Consider the following 17,936-nt stretch of genomic DNA (forward strand, 5'->3'; position numbering starts at 1 on the left):
CTGTAGGTGGTTCAGCAATCATCATCCCTGGAAATGTTCAAAAGGCTTGGGGAAGCAGCACATGGATACATGGGGAACATTGTTATGCTGAGTTAACAACTGAACTCAATTATCTTAGAGGCCTTTCCCAGCCCTAATGATTCTATGCTTTTATTTTTTGATATAGTACTGAACTCTTATTTACTGATTTGTTTTATTGGCAACATTGTTTAGAAAAATAAATTAAAAACTACTTTTTGAACTGAAGAATTATCTGGTTTTTTTTCTTTTCTTTCTTAATGAGGGTATAATTAAATAAATTTAATTCTTTTCTTAAATTTAAGAAAATTACAAGGAGCTTGGGGGTTTGGGATCTACATTATAAAATACAGCACCAAGCCACTGATAGCTGATGCATAAGAAAATGCCCATGGAAGCTAAACTCTGAAAATTTTAGAAGTTTCAGAAGACTGTTTTGTCAAAAAGGCAGATAGATCTGCAGCACTTGGGGATGAGGATGAAGAGTTGTATTTAATAAAAGAGAGAGACAGAGACCCTGAGCAAAAAAGATCACTTTTTGACAAATGATAAGCTTCTGAGTTTTCATGAACCAGCAAGATAGGGTTTTCATATATTTTTACAGCAGTTTGGTCTTGAAGATTAGAAAACTGAAACATGACTTGACCCTGCAAACAATGTTGGCTGGCATTATTAATGAAGTTCCACAATCCTTAGGGAGAATAATATGCACTCTTATCGATGTGTTTGCTTGTATGCTACCGTGGTTAAAAGTGTCTCAGACCCTGAGCCAAAGGACAAAAGATAAGTCAAGTCTCCCTGAACAATTTCTCTCATGCTTTTAACTGCCATAATCCCATAGGCTGGGTTTACATAAGCCAAAAAATCTGAGCGTTCAAAATATAATATTTTTATTTACAATATTTTCATATCTGATTTATATATTCAAAATATTCTATTTAAGTATACATATTTGAAAAAGCAGTGTCAAAGGCACCCATTTTAAACCATAAATATGAAAATTTTGCAAATAATGTTTAAAGCAGTGAAAACCCTTAGTTCCACAAGCAAATCATCTGAGCTATATTTTCCCAGTTTAAAAAAAAAGTGGAAAGTGGTTTGGATTTAGCTTCAGATCTTCTAATGGTCTTTTGTGGGGAAAAAGAAGGAAACTTGGGGTGTATTTAATTTGTTTTCACCAGCACTACTCACAATACTGTGAAATATAGAGCACTGGCTGAGTGGAAAATTTTGCCAGAAAGTATCTGAGATGGTACAGTCAGAGTAATTTGACATTTGTGGTTTAGCATTTTTATGAGTCATTTATTAAGTACATTAAAAATATGCCTTCCCTCTAATCTACCTTATTTGTGTCATTATCTGTTCTCTGTAATTCACTCACTAGAAAGGGATCTAAATAAAACCAAAGCAAAACACCAGAGTTCAGCACCCCTGTGTTGATCAAGAAGCATGAGCAATGCACTTTCTGGAAGAGTGCTGTCTGATTAGGATTATTGCCTTTGTGATTTACTTCCAAATTTATTTGTGCAAGACACCACAATAAAAATCTCTGAAATCCAGGAGAAGTGAGATCCCAGTGTGCTCTGACCTCTTTATCATACCCAGAAATGACAACATGATTTTCTTAGAAATTAATTAGGATGAAAGGCAGAATGATTCCACAATCAAACAGGGAGATAAACCAAAGACTTTGCAGCATATGAATGATGTAAACACCATTCAATCATGAAAAAATAATATCAGGAAAAAATATTAAATACTTCCTTTAGTTTCTATAGTTAGGCCATCTGTAGTTTTATACATAGCATATCAATTGTAAGTGGGGGAATTTAGCTTCTAGATATAAAATATATCTAAGTTGAACCAAACATTTAGTTTGAGGACTTTTAAACTTTTTTTCAGTTCTTTCTTTTTAATTGCAGGTAGACAATATGAACATAATCTAAAAGGTTTTGGTCTACCAAAATAGACAAACTTGTCATTTTTTTTACTAGAGAAAGGGGTCAATTACTGGGAAGGTATTTACTGTATACAGGCTTGAAATGCATTATTATTAAGACTTTTCTGTTTTAACTAGGTGAAATGCATTATTATTAAGACTTTTCTGTTTTAACTAGGTGATTGGGACCATAGGACTGAAAACTATTAATTCCACTAACAGTGAATTATTTGCTTTTTATATCTAGTTTGTTTCTTTTTGTTTATAGGAAGATTTTGATGCAAGAATGGCAACATAAAAAGTGTATGTGCAAAGTCTTTGTAAAGTTTGTAAGAATTGTTTTGGCAAAAATTGCTTACAAAAATTAGACTTTCACTATCCATCCTATGAACTAAGCCTTCTTCCCAGTGTTTCGTTCAGATTAGTTGTGGAAATAGAGAATTCTATTCATTTTCTTGGACAACTAAGTAAGATGAGAAAACTCTTCAAAGAAGAAACTTTTCCAGATCATTTTCGCTGGACATTGAGAGACAGACCTATACTTTGTTACTGAAGAGAAGCATGATTCTGCAGATGCATGGGCAGTTACACTGAAATCACTCCTAGAAGAGCTGAAGTGAAGGGAGGAAATTAGAGAACCTTTTGTACACAGGGTAGAGTTACCAAGTTTGAAAGATTGGGCAGAAACAGCAGTTTAGGAGAAAGGATAAGACTGGCCTGTGCTTTTTCAGGAATTCAGTCTTAAAAGAGAAGTTGTCTGTAGCTAAGTTTGGTAAACTAAAAAGCTATTCTAAAATGTTAACAATTCTTAGGCTAGGTGTGTGGTTATAATAAATTTGTGTGTCTTGCTGTAGTGGCTTCCTTAGAGTAGCAGAATTTTACCCTGAAGTTACCAAGAAATCAAAAGAGACATTTTTCCAAAATTGTTCTGTTTACTGATGCAAATTGTCTACTGTACTTCTTCTGTAGTAAGATATACAAGAGAATCACATATACAACAGTAATTTATTTTCTTCAAAAGCTTGCTTACCTGTTTTCTTTCCTATGTCACAAGGCTCTTTCTTACTGAACAGAACATTAACAGTTCCATTTATTCAAAGGATGGGACACTATGTGCATGGATAAAGATTTTTAAAATGGGTCCAGATTCATATGTAATGATTCTCTTTTCATTACCACGCATGATTCAGAGTGCATGATGCACTGGAGTATGAAGCACAAAATCCATAAGCTAAAATTGTTTTATTTTATCTTCTCAAGCCTTGCTGCTCATGGGAATAGACAGGGGCATGAATATTTTTATTCAGTGCTGCCATGGCATCAAAATATGTTCAGAAAGATACTGAGGCTGCCTGCACCTTTTCCTTAGCACTCTCTGAAGTTTTAGATGTCACAGAAAAGTTATGGATTCTGCCTATACTGCCAAGTATAGGCTTTAAAATATTGCCCTGACATATCATGGCATAAATTGATAAAGATACATTATTGCTCTTAAGTAGCAATTATGTTTTGTATGTTTTCTGCTAAAAAAGAAAACAGTATTCAGCTTGCCAAGATTTCTCATTAAAAGTTTAAAAAATTAGAAATACTTGTTACTAATTAGATAATTAGGAAGTAGATTAGAAACCTCTAAAGAGAAATGCACTTAAGCCTAGTAGTATGTTACAATATATCTGTTTGAATTAATTTCTGTGGTATCATTAGCATTATGTATTAACTTCACAGTTTTGATTAAAATGTGTAATCTGAGGTACCATTAAGTCTAACACTTAGCATCTCACTGGATTTTTCATGTGTCTAATTAGCACAAGGTTCATGTTCGTGTTTTTTTCAATATGAACACAGCATTAAAGAAGCATACCACTGATTATGCTAATATATCTGGTGGAGCACCACAGAGATGAATTTTTTTCAATTTTCTAAAAGGTGAATACAATTACAAATCTAGCAAAGAAAAAATCTATGATTTAGTACATTACCTTTGGACACTTGTTTCAATAAGAAAGAATTTTGATAGTTACACAAATAAGAAAAACCTGGTCTGATCCAAGAATTAGAATAAAAGTCTCTTTACATGTCATTTATGAATAAATTAAGTTCAGTAATCCGATATTACTGAATATTATTTATTAATATTTTTAGTATAGCAAGAATAAAGTATGCAGATACTTAGAAGGACAACGTCAAATGAGAGGATACTTTTGTGGGTTTTAACAGATGAAAACCTCCAAATTTGCTAACACAATACCTGAAAATTAGTATGAATAAAAACTTTGAACCCGGTCTTTTATATTTTCCTCTTCCCTATCTTCTTATGTATGTCACATTTCTTTTAATCCCAGCTTTTCCTGATTCCTAGCTTTCAGAAACTTGTAATATCTTACAATTTATCCCCATCATTTTGCTTTCTCCTATCTTTTATTACATCCAATTTTCTGTCTATCCACTTAAATGTATATCTGAACATGACTTATTCTACTGATTCCATCTGTCATCTCTTCAAAAGTAGCAAATGAAGGTCATTCTTAACTGAAGAGATTCACGACCATAAGGAAATAATAAAAAGAATTTACCTCCATTATTCATCTGTTATAGGCACATGATGGTTAGTTAAAAAAATCACAATTTCCTCTCTAAACCCTATGAAATTCAACTTATATAGTGAAATTGGTTTCCCCAGCAGTTGATCACACAGCAACCATGTCCTTTTTTGGAGAAAATAAACTGTTTCCTGAGAGCAAACCTGAAAAGTCAATTACAGTTTATGAGTTAAGCAGTTAAATGTTTTCTTGACTCTATTAGTTTGAAATGTGGAAGACAGTTTTTCTTAAACAGCTACTGATTTCAGAAGGAGCTAAGTCTCCTAAATACAAGTTAGGCACCCAACAATCATTGTAGAAATGACCACAAGGGCCATTTTCTAAGACAATAATATTTCATATTTTATGTTCTTAATTAGGGAAGCTTGAAAAATTAACTAATTCCCTTTTCCAAACAAAAGGAGACATAATAAAATTATAAAAACCTGGAAGCTAGAAACATCTTGGGAAGGGATTAATTTATCTGGAAGAGACAGTTTGAAAGCAGCATTTGGAACCGATCTCCAGAGGGATGGAGAATTTACTAATGAGCACTAAATATTCATAAATTTGTGATCATGGACATTGTATTCAATGAGTGTCTATGTATTTTACATATAACTAAGTTCTCATGTAAACAGATAATAGGAAAGTATCCCAGATTTAGTGTTTCTCTGCTATCTAGGATGTAAAGAAAACAAGCTGAGCCTTATGAAAGAAAACAAGCTGTTAGAGCTTGTGTAGTTAGAAATTCCCATTGTTTAACAGCAGGTTCTATTTCTGGGGCAGGAACTTCAAACCGTGGAGAGACAGGATAATTATTTTCTTTATGTTTTACATATGCATTGTTTGCTTCCCTGCCTGTAGGGAAGGGAATCTTCCATCTATCTCAACGGCTATTGTTTGTCAAGATTTAGGATTCCCTCCCTAGCCTGCAAATATGATATGAGAAAATAACATTCTGAAGGGAATGTCAGTTGGGTTGTTTCCATTCTTTTTATTTATATTGTATTAGGGCAGTTTGCTGTCCTCAAATACTCATATATTTGGGACACTTCTGTTTATTCTTAAAGGGACACTGAAGATGCTCAGTGCTCTTTAGGACACACTAGTGGTCTGAATTGCATACTAAATGGAATTAGTATATAAATTTAAATTATAAATGCATTCCAAATTCTGGTTTTTATGACGTTGACTGAATCTGTTCCAGTTCTTCTTGGCAACTGCCTGGATTATGTTGTTTAAATGTGGTTTTCTTCCTATCCCTGTATCAAAACCTTGTTCATCCTGGCCCTCGTTTGCGCTTCTTTTTGCCACAGCACCTCTTTCATCATTGCACTTACAAAAAAAGATTAAACTATTCCAGGAAGTGGGAGAGTAATGCAATTGAATGGATATTTAGGAGCCCTGGATGTGCATGAATTGGCCCTCAGTAAATAGTTTGGCCCTATGCCTTTAGTCTTTAAAGCAAATTAAATCCTGAATGGCATCTCTCCAGGAAACATGCTTGATGGATTCCAAATCCCAAATATTAAACATAGGCTGAATCTCTGAAGTAATTTTTTCCTTCATAAATAATTTTAGGAGGTAAAACCATTCTTTTCAATAGACAACTAAGGTTGCAGTGCTCTCCTAGCCCAGAAATCTAAAATTCTGGACTGAAGCTAAGCTAAAAATTGATGATACAGAACTGTGTTCACCTCTGGATGGTGACACTATTAGGCTTCTGTAGTTGAAACACAAACAAGCAGAATAGACAGAATATATTTTTGTAATTGAATTCATGCCTTAAAGTCACCTTAAAACTTGCCACAGGATTTCTCAACATATATGGGTTTAAGTATTCTAAATAATTTTTTAGAGAAGCAAGAATCAAGAGCTTTTATGCAAGAGACCTACAGTAAGAGACCTGCCCTAAGAACATTTTGTCTTAGCGTTGAAATTACTTGCTAAAGGGCTATATCTTTTATGAACTTGAGTGGTGAACAAACCCTGTTATTATTTGACTTTTCTCTATTGAATGTGTGACCTTTTAAATATGACAGAGTTGGTTGGCCCACACCTTAGCTGGAGCCATTTTCAGGAAATTTGTGTAATATTTTTACTCTATAATAATTCTGTGTTTATATAGGTATAACTCATAGGCGGGAGCTCTGGACCAGAAAAAAATCATAAGTAACTGAGGACATATTAAATATCAGAAAATAATTTGACAGCTAATTTCATTTAGTCAGTACATTTGAAAACCATTGAATAAAGGTTAAATTAACATATAATTTCTTAGACAGGCAAAATTATACTTCCTAATATCACTGACTAGTTTGTAAGTGTAGCTTATTTTTTTTCTGAAACCAAAATACTAGGATTCAAAGACAGAAATGGAATAACAAATATATTTTAAAGTTTATAAATCCAGCACCTCAAAAGAAGTAATGGAATTTATTTTGCTTTCTTTTTTTTCTTTAAAACATTTTTCCTATAAATGTAATTCAGAAGAGCAAGCAAAGACTTCTCTTACTGTTAAAACACTATAGTCTTACACACAATGTACAAGTAAAATGATGATTTGTTTTTTCTGTCATGTAAAACTCAGATGACAGCTTTGGTTAGGTTTGGGATAGAAATCTCACTAGAAATCTCTTCCTTATCCCACTGCTGTAGTGGAATAGAAGTGTAGCTGAACAATGAAATAGTTCTTCACCCCTGAACTAAGAGTAGACAGTTGCCAAAAGATGACAGAATCAAAAACTTGGTGATGGGGGAAATGGAGAATGTGAAACACTCTTTTTGTGGGCACTCACCAATTATACCAGGTCAATATGAATGTATCTGCACCCTGCATGAAAGTGCTTATTAAAGGAGTAAGTGTAAGGAGAGGGCCTGCTTCTCTAATGGTACCTGGTCAAAGGAGCCACAAAACAAGAACATACAGAGAGAAACCTGACCAATATGCAGTAATGTAGATGGTGAAGTCAGCAAACCTGATCAATCACACAAACTGGGAAGGTTATGTAGGTTGTGAAGGTGTTTATTTTTTTCAGTTGGAAGGATAAGGAAAGGGAGGGAGACAAAACATGGAGAGACATAAACCCTGGCGAATTAGCATTAACAAACAATAATCAAGGACAAACCTGGTCAGTCATTCTAATTGATGGACTACTGAGAAACAGCAGACAAACCAGGAACCTGCAAAGAGGCTAATACTAGCCACCATGTGTGAGAAGTCGTGGCAGAAAAGAGGAAACATAACCTGTCTCGGTCCCTCTGGCAGCCTCTCAGGAACCCTGGGCCAGTCCCGAGTCAGCAGACACCGGGGGGCAGCCCCGACAGGGCTGACAGCGGGGAGACACTGTCTGTGTGTGCCCTGAGGGTGCTGAGGGCACCTGGGCTGGCAGGGAGACACTCTCTGTGCCCCGAGGGTACTGAGGGCACCTGGGCTGGGGGGAGACACTCTCTGTGTGTGCCCCGAGGGTGCTGAGGGCACCTGGGCTGGCAGGGAGACACTCTCTGTGCCCCGAGGGTGCTGAGGCCACCTGGGCTGGGGGGAGACACTCTCTGTGCCCCGAGGGTACTGAGGGCACCTGGGCTGGGGGGAGACACTCTCTGTGCCCCGAGGGTGCTGAGGGCACCTGGGCTGGGCGCCTGTGCAGCACAAGAGACACCAGAGACATCGGTAGAAGAGAAAGGGCCGACTCTTAGCAGGGGTTAATCCAAGGTTTTATAAGGATCCCAAGGGAGCTCCTGCACCTCAGGGGGCCTCCTGCTGAAAGCCCCGGGAGATGTGCCAAGGTCACATTTTAAAGGGAGGTGGAAACCAAAACCAGATAACATTTTACCAACCAATGAGTGACCCTAAGGGATGGATGCTGGGGGATAGACATATAGGACAGCGCATGGGGCAAGGCTTGGGGGGCTGACCCCTGGCCTCTGGAAAATCACTCGACGACCTGGACCGAAACTTCTGGATGGAGGGATGGGAGGTTGAGTGATTGACAGAGAGCCAGGGTGGGGGTTTGGGGATGATCTCATCCCGGGAGAGGGATAACACAGGTAAAGGGAGGGGGGTACAGTCTGGGATAAACCATTTGGGAAAAATATGGGAATACAAAACAAAACTACTTCAAAGTATTACAAAGTATAAAAACGCACTACAACAATAACCCTTCTTCTTAGAAGAGGAAAAAGGAGGGCCTGAGGAACACTCCAGTCAGTCTCAACTCTGTGACCAGCAAGATCACTGAGCAGATTCTCCAGAAAACTGTGCTAAAACACATGGAAAATGAGGAGATGATTTGGAACAGCTAACATGGCTTCACTAAGTACAAATCAGTACTTAAAACTGGCCTATGAGAAAGCTGGGGAGGGACTTTTTACAAGGACATCTAGCAACAGGACAAGAAGTAATGGCTTTAGGCTGAAAGAGGGTAGATTTAGATTAGATGTTAGGAGAAAATTCTTTGCTTTGAAGGTAATTGGATACTGGAATGAGTTGCCCAGAGAGGAAGAGGGTGCCCTGTCCCTGGAAGTATTTAAGGCCAGTTTGAAGGGACTTGGAGCAACCTGGTCTCATGGTAAGAACTCTTGCCCATGGCAGTGGAGGTTGGAACTAGATTATCTTTAAAGGTCCCTTCCAGTGTAGAACATGCTATGATTCTATGCATCATATGATTTTATGACTGAAACAAACAACATATCTGGGGCTGTTTTTTTCCTATGTGTGTTCAAGTTGTTACCATTGTTACAGAAAAACAGTGTGAATTTACCCATTGTGCAGGTTCTTGGGTTGGTATTCTGCTTTTTACTTTAATTTCTGAAAAAAAGAACATCTGGAAAGTTACAGATTCAGATGTCTCATCTCAATGCTAAAACCAAATTCATTTAGAGGGTAATTAAAGTGAGGTGAATACAATCTGACTCAGTGCATAGGTACAAATTCATACATGTGAAATTGATGCCTTTTTAACCCATACGAGGTTACTAAAAAATTAATAAACAATAGATTTATATCACACTAATTGATGTAATTTATGTCTCTTTTTCTGGCAATGGGGTACATAAAAGTTCATTACAACCAAGGAATAGCTATAAGATAAAAGGCTAAGTCTTGTCACAGATTTTTAAACTGGTTAATCAGTAAGAAAGGAATCACAAAGACTGTTCCCAGGGCTATCAGGTACAATATCTGATCGGGCAATAAACCACTGATTTATATTTAACACATTCTTTAAAGTTAGTAAGTGTTCTTATTTATATTTCACAATCAGGAAACTGAAATAGAGAGCTATGTCAAATTCAGCTCTTGATAGCTATGAAAAGTGGGACAAGTCACACTTTTACAGTGTTTTCTCTCTCTGACAACAGAGGTCAAACTGAGACAGCAAAAATTTGCAGAAATTATCCCACCTTAAGACTAGTTTGATAATGAAAAGGGAAATATGCATATTTTCTCTCATTGTAATATGAAACTAAGTAAATCAAATAAAGATTTTTTTTTAGGCAAGACTAGGAAAAAAGCTGAAATATTTCAGAAACAATCTGAAAATTTCAGCACATTTGAACAAGGTGTGATGTTAATATCTGTTTTATTGAATTTGAAAATATGGTCTGCCCTAAAAAAAAAAAAGCCATAAATATTTTTAGCAATTAGAAGTCAGTAACAAAATGTCTAATTTAGATTCAAACCTCAGCACTTCTCGTCAGAGTTAGAATATTACACAACATGAGCCATACAATCTAAGCCACACCTGCCAGCTTAGAAATTTGCTGTGTCCAATATGCCTGTGGAGTAAAACCTATGGGATTCATTTTGTGTGTATTTTAATTTCTCTGTTTCTTGGTAATTTCCAATTATATTTCTGCCACCTAATCTTTATTTGGCAAATAATTATAATTTTTATTAGTGTGAAGCACTAGACTTCAAGCTTACATCTGGCCATATCAGGTCATGCTGGAGCCTTTGCTGATTTGAAATGGTCCTGGAAAGCACTTAGCAGATGAAAAGGAAAGGCTCAGCTGCTAGCACTTTAGTTACACAACCTTCATCAGATCTGGTATTTGAAAAATAGACAGTTATTATTTTCTTCTTTTTTAATTTTTTTTCTGATGGACTCTGCTATTATCCAGAAATGATACTAAGATTTTCTGTAGTAGTACATCTACTGGCAGCTCATGATCTGCTCATGATCTGTTTACAGATTTTATAGGGGATAATAAATTGGCTTCCAAAAGGTTTCTCACTCTACAATAGTTACCCACCTGTTGATCCCAGGTTTCTTTAATAGTTTATTGCCAAACATTCATCTGTAAATAAAAAATTCTTTGGTTAGTTCTCTCAAACATAAATCCATCAATTCTTCATGATACCAATATAGAAAGATGCCATAATGAGTTTCTGAAACCAGTGTTCTTCTGTGCTGTGATTTTTCTGATTGTGATTTTATTTCAGCAGGCTGTATCCTAAAAAAGGGCTAGCATAGATAACAAATGCCTCCTTCGTCCCTTGTGCTGAGTTATTTGAATTGCATGGACCTAATAGGTCTGAATACTTTAGTATTTGAAAACAGTTCACACAAATGTATTTTGTCTGCTACAAAAAAGGGCTATAGTTATCTTTGACATTTACTGCTTGATTTTACAGGCAGGAAAGTTGTGGAGGGTGTGACGGTGTTCACAGGGGTTTTCAGGTGAAGGAAGAGACGAGAATGTTGACTCCATGTTCAGAAGGCTTGATTTATTATTTTATGATATACATTACATTAAAACTATACTAAAAAGAATAGAAGGAAAAGTCTCATCTCAGAAGGCTAGCTAAGCTAAGAATGGAATAGAAAAGAATGATAACAAATGCATCTGCCTCAGACTCTCTGTCTGAGTCAGCTCTGCTGTGATTGGCCATTAATTACAAACAAGCAGATGAGACCAATCACAGATGGACCTGTTGCATTCCACAGCAGCAGATAACCATTGTTTACATTTTGTTCCTGAGGCCTCTCAGCTTCTCAGGAAGAAAAAATCCCAAGAAAAGGATTTTCAAAAAAGGATGTCTGCGACAGGAGGGTACTACTCATTACAACACCCGTTACAGAGCATAAAGCAAATAAAATTATTCACAGTAAATGAGAAAGGTTATGCTGGAAAATTCCCACTGTATAAGAATATTATATATCTATCCCTATAGTCAGGATATTTGAGGCAAGATGGGAAGGTCAGCTATTCTGTTGTTACTGGTCCTGAATTTGCTATGTAGTTCTTCATATGGTGCATGTTTGTTTGGTTCATATATGGTTTATAGTCTTCGGGTCTCCAGTATAATCCTGTGCCCTTTTTGTTATTGTCCCATAACATTACTTACCCTGCATCCCAGGGCTCCATTCTCAAAGCCCTTTCTGTCATACCAGACCTTTATGCATCCAAACTACATTTTTAAGTCAACAGTGAGTATTTCCATCCACATAAATCATCAGTACATTACTATTACTATAAACATTGGGGTTATGCCACAAAATTTTAGAAAGTTGAGCAAAGTGAAATTAATGAGTTAATAAGTACTTGGTCATCAGAAAATTGTCATTACACTTAAACAAGCTAAAAACAATGCTCCAGGCAGGCCAAGGGGAGCTCTGATACGGCCTGATGAGCCTTGGCCCATTTGGTGCAAAGACTTTGGCTTGTAATTAGCAATAGCAGTGCTGTATCTATGGAGCTAAATGGCTCCAGGGCAAGGTGACACCATCTGGCATGGGGAGATCTCCCTCTCTACTCTAGGACCAGCTTGTTGGCTTTTTTCCAAACCCTTAATGCTTGATTCTGAGCCTAATCCTGGTGCTCAGTGGTAACATACTCAAAGAACACATCGCCATTGTGTTTGAGTGTGACTTTCAGCTCAAAGTATTCAAAAGAATTTGAGACCTTTGTGTGGAGGTCCAACAGAGACATCACTTCTTTAGTTCAAAATTCAGCATGAATACTGCTCTGTGCCATGGGGTGTGGCCTTACCTTGAGGAAGAACACTTTGAAGACCTACTGGAGCAAAGCCTAAGTATTGGAGGACAGAAAAGAATGAAGGGGGGGTCCATTTTCCTCCCCTTTCAAGGGCAACCATGGACTCCCCATTAATGTATTATGCTTTATTCTTAAAAGAGTTATTTTGGGAAGGGGTGGTTAGTAAAGAAATCAGGAAGAAAATTAATGTTCAATCAGTGCCAATGATAAGGGAATGAATGCTCAAGCTTGTTTGACTGTGTAGATGTATCCATAAGTCTCAATGTAAGTTCATGTGTTCTGATTAGAACTCTGAAGTTTTGAAAGTGTCTGAGACATATAGTCAACACTTTGTTGCTCTTTCCATCATTTAACACCTTTTTCAGACAAGCAGTGCCACATATTCTACATATTTAGCATATCAAATGGGACAGTGTTATTAAAATTATCCATACATTCCTATCTAGAGGTCCATAAATAATTTCAATTATTGATTTTAATGGTATACCTGTTCCAACTGCTTCATTTCCATTAATTATTCATTAATATGCTTGGATTTCCTGCTGATACCAGCTGAATGAACGAAGAATATTTCCTGTAACATTGGAAAATAATCTGGAAGACAAAAAAAGTGTGTATATTTTTTTTTCCATTTTAATAAATGCAGTCTTGTTAAATACATTATATTAGAGGAACTGATAGGACTCTATCGAATGTGTAACTGTAGATGCATGTCTTTTATTATTTTATTAATTTTAATAGCGATAAGACAATCTGCCTTAAAGGGATGACATTGGTTAGCACTCTGATAAAAAGGTAATTCATTTAGAATTGCTTAAGAACATTTGGAAGGCCACAGAGGCTCAGAGATTAAAAAATAAAATTAGCTGCGGGAGTGTCCTGAGATGTATATCTTGAAGAATTTGAATGACAAAAACTTCTTAGCAGTTAAAGAGAATTGGACTGCAGGAAATGCTAGGATATAATCCCCCCAAAAAGTAATCTAAGGAAACACTAAGAACTGGGTTACCTTTTGCAGTATCCTAATTCTGCAGTCACTCAGATTTAATAACTTTTGCCATCTCTCCCACATCTTTTGTAGATATGTAACTATGCATTTTCCACCAAGAGCAGGAAAGGATGTCCAGGTCTAGATGTGCAAGATAGCTCTCAGGTAGAGTGCAATAAGCACTATGAGACACTAGAAAAGAATACATCCCCTCACCTGCCCGTGCTTCTAACAAGGTAGGTGAGATAAAAAGTACACTAGCATATGGGGGTAAAAACAAGATCATGAATCTGTCACCTGCTTGGAAGCCAGAAAAAATTTGAAGATTTTAAGCCAAGAAAGGGGGACTGAGGAGTTTGGGAATAGACTTGACAGAATCATTTTAATTGGTATGCCTTAAAACCAACATTTCTGAAGTACAGGCAGAATAGCTGTCTAACATCATAGTTCAGCATTAAATCAAACTACTCACAAATCCCTAATGACACTTGTCATTTTTGTAGTGTGGCCAGTTAGTTATTTTCACAAAGAATGTCAATCTACACAGGAAACCCAATTTCCTTATTGGAGGAATCAATGATCAAAACTTTTTGGCTTATCTTAAATAGGAATTTTGATTATATTAAAGAAATGGTTTGACATATAAGGTTATCAAACCATCTTCCAGAAAATTATTTCAGGGGTTGGTTTTACTCTTTATTGAATCAAATAATATGTACAAACTGGCTGCTTTTCTCTACTCTACTACAAATATTGATGCCAAAATTATTTTTGCTGCATATATTTGTAGATCTGTAGACTATTGTTTTGCAGTTATATAGTTCCTAGCTAACCCCAGTATTTTTCCTACCCTGATAGACAGAAAGACAAAACACATACCAAAAGACTCCTATCCTATCTTGCTGCTTCTGGGAACTAAGGTTAAACAGCTTCTCAAGACACTTTCTCATAAAGTACAGCCATTATAGCAAGTAGCAAGAAAGGGCAGTTCCAGAAGAGAATGAAGCAAGGGAGTAGCTGCCTTATTATTTCTGCTTCTAATTGGAAATTCTTGTAAATTATGCTAATTTGCTAAATTTATAAAACTGTATTTGCCTTATGTGGGGTGGGCTTTTTTTCCATATCTGCCTTTGGAGGCCTCCAATTGAAGACCAGCTTTTATATTGCTTTCTATACTAATATTGTCTTCAAAGTGTGTTGTTTTGTTTTTAGATCTTTTAGATATCAATATGGTTGTTCTTTTCATGAAGTCAAATTAAACACAAATAATTTGTTAAATTTCTTTGTAAATTTCAAAAAACAAGGTTACCTTTTAAATCTGGAATGCATTCTTTTCAATAAATTTTGCAGTCTGCTTTTTTTGGTATAATTATTTATCATATACACCATATAGAACACGACAGCTATCAATCTTTCCCATAATACTTTAGCACATTTACCCAAAAGTCATGCCCAAAATAGTAAGGCTAATATTAGGATACAGGAAATTAATTTGCATAAAATCTAACAGTGCAAGAAGCACACTATATTATCCTAACTAACAGAGATCTTATTGATTTACTCTTTTGGTAATATATTTTTAAGATTTAAATTTTGACAGTCCTTTTTCTCAAATATTTCTTATAAAGTAGTGAGTTTGCCAGGTACATTGCAGTGATGAATGATCTCACAAATATACTTCTCCACTGAGCTGGTGATTCATACAAGTGAAATATTTTTTTCAGTAATCTCACAGAATTTCTTTTCCTGCTATAGGTTGTTATTTAAAACATTGTAGCTTCTAGTGATTTTTATTGCAATACACTACAGGCAGCTGTATGTGAGGACATTTAAGTAATGAACATCATGATCATCTTTCACTGAAAGAAAGGAGTCTATCAGGAAGCTGCCTCTGACCATCGTTAGACTGAATTAAGTTTGTATTTAGTGTGAAGAAAGAAAATGTCCTTAATCCACTAATTCAGCATAAACATCTCTATTAACTAATCCTCTCAAACTGTAGCAAATGCCGTGTTACTTCATAACATCATGCATTTCATGCTCAGGATAATATTTCTGATTGGAGAAAGCTTTAGTGTCTGTCTATACCATTCATTGAAGTGTCTTGCAAGGCTTTTGGTGGTACTAAAACATACTTGGGTTTTTTGTTGTTGGGATTTGGGAGGGACAGTTGTTGGTGGGTATTTTTGATGTGCTAGGTGCTCCCCCTGTCCCTCCCTATGACTTGGCACAATTTTGCTTGATTTATTTAAGTGATATATCATTGTTTTTCATGTGACTTAGATCCTGGCAAATTCTAAAAATTAAGCAATCTGAACTAGTTTATATATACACAAAACATTTGGAAGTCATTACACTTCTCAGTATTTCCATAGCTCTGTAAATGGCATTATTTCATATACTGCTTTTCATAATGCATGCATTGAAATGATTCACAGTTTTTTATCTTATGGTCAGCAAAGTTAGTATTCTATGAAAAATTTGGATAATATGTGATGTGAGCGACAGTATTTATATAAATGCAGTTGGTGCTTGTGCTGCAGTTCCGAGTCACTGCTGTGCTGCTGGGGGAAAGAAACAGTCCTGCTGAGCATGGCATAGATGTGACCCCACATGAGGTGACCCCAAGGCACCTCCTTTCCTTGAAACAGGGTGAAACCCTCCTGTTTATTTTCCTGGGTTGTTGAGTCTTAAAGAGACACTACAACAGGTTGCAGATGATGTACAGAAAATATGAAATATAATACACACATTTTTTGGGTCACCCAGGTCTCACAGGACAATGGACAGCTATGTCCTGGGGTTCATCAGGTGCAGCATCACAAGCTGGACAAAGAGCTGACTATGCTGATCTACTTGGCACTGGTGTGGCCTCACCTCAAGTCCTGTGTGCAGTTTTGGGCGCCACAATACAAGAAGGACATCAAAGTATTAGAGCACAACCAGAGGAAAATGATCAAGGTGTTGAAAGGCCTCAAGTGAAAGAATTATGAGCAGCAGGTAATGTCACTTGGCTTGTTCTGCTTTGGGAAGAGAAGGTTGAGAGCTGACCTCATCACAGACTACAGTTTCTTGAAGGAGGGCACTGGAGAGCGATGTGCTGATCTACGTTCTTTGGTCATTGGTGATAGGACACAAAGAAATGGAATCAAGCTGTTTCAAAGGAAGTTCAGATTTGATATTAAGAAAAGATTCCTCCCTAAAAGGGTGGTCATCACTAGAACAGACTTCCCAGGGAAGAGGTTTGTCATGGTAAAGAGAATGTCAGAGCCCAAGAAGCCCTTAGTCAACAATGCCCTTAGCCATAAGATTTTTTTTTTTTTAGGTGGTCCTAGCTGGGACCTAGGCTAGAAGACCCTTAATAGTCCTTCCAACTTAAGATCTTCATATGATTTTTTGAAACTTATCATAAACTAAGGACAATTTTCAACAGATATTTTTCATAAACATCCCTTGCTCTGGAGACAGTTTAGTAGTTTGTGTGCAGATCAATCCATGGTGAAAGAAACAAAGATCTATGCAGAACAAATTTAATTTATTAACAGAGATTCAGCTGATTTCACTTACCTTGTCTATTACAGATATCCCAGTCAAGACAATTCTATCCAAACACAGAATACTATAATAATTAAAGTCTTCTCAGCTAACTTTAGTCAGCTAAAATTCAGTCATATAGGATGGGATTCCTTTGCCTAAAGATAAATATCTACTGCAAATTGAGATGTCCTACCATATCCTGTGTGGTCTTCCACTGTCACGTCAGAAGGATGGAGTTCTTCTATCTTTTTTGTGTCTTATGTGTCTTATGTGGCTGCCTCAGATATTGTAGAACTTCTAAGGGGGAGTAAGTTTAGGCAAGTAAATTACAGACTTAGAGTAACTGAGCAGCTTCGTAGAATCCAAAAACTCAAGTAGACTCAATTCATTGTTCACAGGTAGGAGTCTTGCCCCATGTGAAATATCTTAACTAATCAAAGCTTTTGAAAAGGACTGAAATAATTGCCAGAGCATGTCCAAGAGACCTCTTCACACAGTCAATATATAAACTTGAGCAACTGAGTGAAGCCCTAATGACTGGAAATCCAGTGACTAAATGAGAACCAAAATGCTGAATGTGCATGTAGATACCTAAAATTAGGAGAAAGTTGTGTCCTACTGGTATTCTGAGCCAGCTATTTGGGATACCTGCATAATCAATGGAGACATTCTGGCATCTGGCGTTGCACCTCTCTTAGGGATTCACCTATTGGAGCGATTGTTTGGAAGTGCTTCTGCCTGCTGACCAGAATGTGGAAGAAGAAATCTAGCTAAGATTAATGAGCTGAGAGATTGAATCCCACTTCAAGTGTCTAAGGAAGTGTGGGCTTTTCAAATTCTAGGGTTTAATTATCTAAACACAGGGCTCAATTGT

The 17,936-nt window shown here is 36.5% G+C and overlaps 1 long non-coding RNA gene across 2 annotated transcripts in view; it reads right to left on the reverse strand.

Annotated features, from left to right (window-relative positions):
- LOC136553504 (uncharacterized) overlaps positions 1-17,936 on the reverse strand; it is an 82,217-nt gene that overhangs the window by 16,978 nt on the left and 47,303 nt on the right. For both annotated transcript variants that reach the window (XR_010783165.1, XR_010783166.1), the window contains exons 3-4: positions 13,025-13,131; positions 10,792-10,836 (exon numbers count right to left, since the gene is read on the reverse strand). This is a non-coding gene — a long non-coding RNA (uncharacterized lncRNA). The remainder of the gene's footprint in view (positions 1-10,791; positions 10,837-13,024; positions 13,132-17,936) is intronic.

This window comes from Molothrus aeneus, chromosome 2 (assembly GCF_037042795.1).
Source record: "Molothrus aeneus isolate 106 chromosome 2, BPBGC_Maene_1.0, whole genome shotgun sequence".
Taxonomy (NCBI): domain Eukaryota; kingdom Metazoa; phylum Chordata; class Aves; order Passeriformes; family Icteridae; genus Molothrus; species Molothrus aeneus.